The 7,064-nt window shown below is 43.5% G+C and overlaps 1 pseudogene; it reads right to left on the bottom strand.

Moving 5' to 3' along the window:
• Positions 1-212: 212 nt before the first annotated feature.
• Positions 213-336, bottom strand: LOC118898614 (annotated as a pseudogene).
• Between the last annotated feature and the right edge of the window lie 6,728 nt (positions 337-7,064).

Raw genomic sequence — 7,064 nt, 5'->3', positions numbered from 1 at the left:
ATAATAGCAGTGACTCTGTAGGTGACTTTTTTTCCCCTGATTTTTTGTATCCTTAGCTGTTGAGAACTCCTTGGCTATGCTCAGGTCCGGGTCTTGTAATTCCCATATTCCTGGCTGCTTTGCCCTGTCCAAAGCCTATCCCAGGTTTTGGGACTTATCTTCTTGGTCTCCAATAAGGACTTTAAATAGCCCCAGGCCAGTTAGTAAACAGTATATATTTCTCCCAGCACTCCTATCACTCAACATTATCTCCAGGATTTTTACCAAATTTCCTCGCTATTAAACTGGTAAGGACAAATACTACAGTTGATCTTAGCTAAAAGGCTGAGAAGCAATCCCAATTCCCTAGGTATCAAAGCTTAAATGCTTGCATTGTAGCCTAGTTCTGGAGATGAAATCCCTATGTTTCTCTCTGAACCAGATGAAACATAGATAATGGAAAGCTGCTGTAAAGGAGAACAGAAGTTGCTGAGGAACACTAGGAGGACATATGTGAAGATAGGAGGGACAAAGGTAAAGTTCTTCTGTACAGAAAAGCATTGGAGAGGCTTACAGTACCACCAGCAGGGTCCTCTGCTTCTCCCCCAGTGGCTGAAGTATTCTTCACATTTCACTGGTGGATAGCCCTCAAGAGTATGGGCTCAGCAGATGATGGAAGTTCTTACTTCCTCAGATTTGCAAAGGGTGGGAGGGTCCATGAAGTTCAAACTCCTCCAAGTTCAGAGAGAGGATACACCCTGCCCAAGATCAATCACATGGCCTAGTGACATAACAAAAATTTTATCTTTTGGAATCAAAATGGGGAAAAATTATCCTTTGTCTCTGATTGAAATGATACAATCAATTCTCCACAGTCATAAGAAGTACCATCCCAGGTTAGGTTAGAAACCATGCTGGATGGAGATACAGCTGAAGGACCCAGGCATGCCTGGTCTACGGAAGACAGGATGGAGGGAGACACGAGAGATGACACCAAGCTTTAAAAACTGGCACAAGGAAGGGAGTTACATATTTTTCCTGTGTGGCCCCAGAAGACTGAGCCGGGCTCTGTAGGTACAAGTTAGAGAGGTAACTTTTTCTCAGCTCAAGGAAACCTTTCTAATAGAGCTGCCTAACAGTGAAGCAGTCTCAAAAATAACAAGCTCCCAGCTACTGGAAGTTCTCAAGGAGAGACTAGATGGAAACCTGGTGGGTTGTAGAGGTGGCTTCTATCTGGAATGGCAGGAAGAGTACCGCACTGCTCTGACTGCTTAGAATTGGAGATGAACCATGGTTCATGCACTTCTATCTCTGGCAATGGCTCTGGTAAGTAGGCGTCAGGGTAACTCTCTGTTATCATCCTCAAGATTTCAGAGGGGCTCCACGGCTTCTTTCTAACTTCTGTCTGCCAGGGTCTAAAATTGCTAAGTGTAACCTAATGGATGGCAAGGAGGCTCAATATCCTCCACCAACAGATCAATGATGGCAGCTCCTGGAGGCTGCCTCGAGAAGCAATTTGAGACAGCAGGAAAAGCTCTGATCATTTAGCCAAGTCTTCCAGGGCTGGCAGCCTGCTGGATACACACTTGCCATCCCTGATCATCTGAGTTCTTTTTCTCCTTGCATATCCTTAGCAGTAGCCTTTTTGGTCTAATCTTTACTTTTGCTGTAATTCTCACCAGTCTTTTTTTTCTCCTTTTTTCTCTTATAACGATTCTAGACCATGACTGTCTCCCTCGTCTATGAAATAGGACTTTCTAGGACCATTTGTTAATAAAAATGGCACATTGGGGCTTAAAGGATGAGCTGAAGGTCTCCAAGAAGTCTATACTTCCCTTTTCCCTTCCTTTCTTCAATTGGCTGTATGGATGTTGAAATCCCAGGGGCCTTCTTAAAATGCAAAGACCGCCCCACCCCCAACCAGGAGATAGTCACCCAAATAACGGCTGGACTCCGATTTTTTAGTGCAGGTTATATATTCTGCTTCTTTTCCTCTGAGAGTATGGGGGCCTGGGTGGGGAAGCCAAGAAGAAGTGCGGAGGACTCAGAGTCTTATCACAGGGTAGAGAAGGAGCTGTGAGGGCTGGGAGTCTGCAGACCTGAGGACTACCCCATTTGGAAGGGGCCTTGGAGGTCTAGTTTGACTTCCTCTCTGTGCATTTAGGGAACCAAGGACCCAGGGTGGGGGAACAGATTTGACCAAAGTCACAGGTGAGAAAAGCACACTCCCACCTTGGCCCAGTTTACCTTTAGGAGTCCTTGAAGCTTTTTATCTAGGGGTGGTAGTGATTTCCTCAAATTGGAAAATTTGGAAGGTGATGGTCACTGCACTTTTGCAGAAATAAAGAGAAAGTCATAGAGCTGTACCTCAGCCACTGAAGCTGAGTCAAGGATAATCAGGGCCCCTCTCTGGTTTGTATATGTTGGAAAAAAAGGAATAGTGATTTCCTCTTTCATAAGAAGCATACAAAAGGATGCTCTTGGGTTTCTATTGCTGAATAGCAGAGCTCATATTACACACCTTCTCTGGCCCTTATCTTCAACATTTTTGACCATGGAATTCCTAGCACAAAGTAGGTACTCTCCAAATGCTTGCAAAGTGGGATGAAAATATACGTTTCCCATGTGTGGGAAGTGTGGGGTGGAGAGAAGAGATAAAGAGAGTTAGTTCCAGAAGACATTGCCTACTATTGTATGAATTCACTATACATCTCATAATAAGACTTACCAGACAAATTCCAAACATTGGGACAATTTACTCCCCATTCCAAGGGCTCAGTGGAATAGTACTGGGGTGTCTTTGCTTGTCTAGGGCTCAGATTGTCCTGTATAACCACATCACTACTGAGCATCACAGAGGCTTGAAATGTTCTTATAATCCCTTTCTCCTTTGGGGGAGGTTGTCAATGCATTTTTTTTCAACACTTTCAAAATCACAATTGTTTATAGTAACTGGAGATGGCAGAACCTGGCTGAAGTGGGAAGGCTGAGATTTATCTAACCTCTAATTTAGTTCTCCTCTTAAGTTAGTCCAAGTTCCTGAGACGCCTTTCCCCTGTAAGTTAAACCATTGTTTGTCAAAGGAAATATAAATTAAGAGCTCTGTTTTCTGAGTTAAATGGAAACTTGGGCTAGGGAAACAGATTCTTGCTGTGCTCCTCAGATCTCCAATATAATATAGAAATTGGAGTCAGTGTGGGATGTAGATTTGATGAATTCTAGAGGAATCCCAAACGCAAAGAATGTGGGAGTTACATGGAGCCAGAAACCCAGCCTAAATTCGACTCATCAGAACTCTTAATAATCAGGTTGGAAATTCCATGGCATTATGAAAGGAGCAAATCTCTTTTCTCTTTAGACAAAAAGGATTCTGAAACCATCCATATTCGCTATGGACTCCTGAACGGACGAGCCAAATGCCATGCCCAGACCAAGAACAGTGACGCCATGGTCATCCTCATGTTTATTGTAGAAGGGAAGCTAAACTTCTAGTACTACACGAGTTGTCCAGTTATGGATCTCTGGGTTGTATGATTTGGAAGACACACAATTAAGGGAATAACTCTGGCCAAAACTGAGTTTGTAAAATTGGTATAGAGCCAATGAGAAGTAACACAAACCTCTTTCAATTTCTCTTTGCAGGGCTAGAAATCAAGATCGCAGGCCTTGAGCATTTACTGTGAAAGACAGACAATTGGAAATCACGATACTTTAATGGAGGACACTCACAGGGCACTAAATTCAATCATTTAGCACCTCCCCAATCTGATGACCAAGCCATCAAGCCAATATTTCCCATGGTTACCTTCATAGACTTCAGAAAACATTAAGGATAGATGATGAGCAAAGCTAATACCAAATTGAACAACAGCTGTTCAGTTAAATTAGGAAGAGCCGATAATTATAAATTATCTGTCTACACAGTAGATAGACAGATAATTCAAGTGTAAGTCCCCCTGGTATAGTATTTCTCGAGAGTGGTCAGGGAGCGACCACCATTTAAAAAGCCCACTGAGCGTTAAAATTAGATTCCACGACTCTACTTCCAAAACCACTGAATTAGAGTTTCTGGGAGTGGGTCCAGGAATCTGCATTTTAAACAAAAAATTGTCATTGACTGAATGGATGGTAAACTTTGCACGTGTGTGTACTATGATTTTTAATCGAGTAGACGCAGTTGTGATTAACAACGCAACTCATATTCAGAGGAGTGCTGAATTTATATAGCTTTGGGTTCTGAGGTACTCTCAATCAATAGATATTAATCATAATATAGTGGTTTATGAAATTTCTTGGCTTTAAAAAATGATATTCACACATAAAAAGTTGGGAGCCACGCTTTAGAACAAATAAATTGGTTGAGGTACGAGTTACTGATAACAGAATCTTTCTGGAATCCTGATGGATTCAGATGCACAGACATTTATTAGAGGTCTCGCATGTGCCGAGTACCAAGCTTCCCAGAATCATCCAGCTATTGACAGGGCCTGGGCTCCAGTGCAGGTCTTAAAACTTCAAGTTCAGCTTCTGCTTATCGACAGCTATCTTCTGGAAGTGATGAGAGCAGGAATGTTCTGACCTTATGGGGAGGAGGGATGCCTCCTGAATGCCATCCCTTCATTCAGGAGGGATGAAATGGTGTAGGGCAAGGATAATAGTAGAATAGAGCTGGAGACATTTAGATTTAAGGGGGCTCAATACTTTACAAAGGCTTGCTCTGCCTAGAGATATAAATTATGTGGTACCCAGTGCAGCCCTCACCCCACAGCTTTGGCCTGTTGTTCTGCATGTTCTAGTAGGAGTCTTGGTTTGTGCTGGGACTAAGCGGGTGGGAGGAGGTCTGGGGCTGGCAGTAGTGGTTGGCCTGAGTGATCCGAGGCCTGGAGGATTATGACTGAGGGATGAGGTGGAAATTGGCACCTTGTGGCTTTGTGAGGCTAGTCTGACTCGTGCCTTTCCCTTTCCAGATTGCAAGTTGCGAGATTAGCTCTATTGCTTTGGGGTGGGACTTGGTGTTTGAAAACTGGTGACTGCTTAGTGTCACAGCACCACCACACCCTCCTCCCGCTGCTCTTGATGTTGACCACCTGGCCTGCACACCACCACCTACTCCTGGGACAATGATGTGGCCTGACCTCCAGAGCAGAGGGCTGGGAAGTCCCATGGGCGGTGCTCCGGAGGTCACTTCAGGACATGTCTCTTCAATGCCCTCCTGGGGGCTTGCATGACAAAGTCAAGGGTCCTTCCAACTCTAGTTCTACTCCAGTTTACTAAACTCATGGATGAGTCATAACTCAGCTGGAGCAATTTCAGAGAAATAAAGCATCTATATCACTCAGTTTATCTAATTGTTTTCTCAGAGCTGAAAATGACAATTTTCTACAGTTATTCTATTAATGTTAAGAGTATTGAGAGTTTATCAACTTTTGGGGATACATTTATAAACATAGTAGGAAAGTTTCAAGATATTAACTGCCTTTTTCCCTCCAAAAGTTTACTCCATCCATCCCCCTGCACCTACGTGCCACATGTGCTCGCGTGCACGGGCACACACACACACACACACACACACACACATACACCTTTTTTTACCTAGTGGAATGTTCTTGGGGCAAGGTAAGGCCCAGGTGGTGCCAGAGAACAGAAACAAACTATCTGTAGCTCCAGTTTTTTTAAAAAAATTGAGGTATAATTGACATGTAACATTGTATTTGTTTCGGGTGTGCACATAATGATTTGATACTTGTATACACTGAGAAATGATCACCATGATAAGTCTAGTTATCCATCACCATACATAGTTATAAAAGCCCACTATCTCAGGGAAATGGAGAGGACTCAAAGCATAGTACAAAATGCCTGGGGAAACCATTACTAGAAAATACCCGCCCCGCCCCAGGCAGAAGTAGAGAAGAAAATGGATGAGAAAATGATGAGATTTTACCTTTGGTTGTACAGGAAAGAGAGGCCTTGCTCCCGAGACAGGACCTCAGGTTAGGAATGTCTATACTGTGAGTCTCAGAAGAAGGTGACTTCCTGATTTTTCCGCGCCTCCGCGTGGCACAGAGACAGCAGAATGGGACCTATGTTAGCAAATCTGCTTGGATTGATGGCCATTGATGGGTGACCAAGTGCTCAAAGGGTTTGTCTGCAGACACCCATGTGGATAAATGGCCTGAAGTCTGGATGGGCTTCGGTCCTCTGTGAGCCCCTAAACTTTGTCTCTGCTTTGGGGAAGGTGCAGGATTCTTGAAAGGATTGAATGTAAGCACATCAGATAGCACCTCAAACTATAAATTTTGTTATTATCCCCTCAAATGGGTCAATTTCCCGTGTACCCTGATGGTGGTTTGCAAGCTGGCACACACTGCATAGGAAAGCCTGCCTACTGAGACTTGCAGAGCTGGTGGCCACTCAGGCAGTTCTCTTGTCTTTATTAAGCAGCTATGATGCTAAAAGGAGCTCCTTCTAGACTTGGGGCGGGGGAGCTCCATGGTCACGTGGGGCCCTAAGTCCTTTTTTATTGCTGCAGTTTTCAGAGTTACGGCCAAGGAGAAAGTATATTAATACTCTCCTAGTCACAACATTTTCTCTCGAATCTACATGATTTGGGACAATGTGAGTCAGGACAGATGACAAAGAGAAAGAAATATAACATCTGAATATTTCTAGGTTCACTCATTCTGCAGTAAAATACTCAAATCCACAAACGAACATTTACTTTAATCCTTTGTCTTTCATTGGGTTCCTCAGATATGTTCTTTCTGAAAAGCAATTTCAAAGGTGGGGAGGGGTAATCAATTTCTGCTATTATAAGGTGGGCATCCTCCCCAGAAGTCTAGGAAATCTCTTGCAGATTTCAAAGGCTTCTTAACCTTTTCTGACATTTAAAGGCAAACAGAAACTCTGCCAGATAAAAGTGAGCTGAAAACAACGGTTAAATTGACATCCAACTGGAAGGAGTCTGGTTCCTCCAAATTCCTTCCCTTTTACACACTCTCCATTATGAAATGGGACCAAAGAACACTGATGTTTCTCTCCTAAAGCACACATGCACGTGCGCACGCGCACACACACAAACACAC

The sequence above is a fragment of the Balaenoptera musculus genome, chromosome 7 (genome assembly GCF_009873245.2).
Source record: "Balaenoptera musculus isolate JJ_BM4_2016_0621 chromosome 7, mBalMus1.pri.v3, whole genome shotgun sequence".
In the NCBI taxonomy this organism is placed as follows: domain Eukaryota; kingdom Metazoa; phylum Chordata; class Mammalia; order Artiodactyla; family Balaenopteridae; genus Balaenoptera; species Balaenoptera musculus.
Note: the sequence above shows the minus strand (reverse complement) of the source record. Positions and strands in the feature narration are given on the sequence as shown.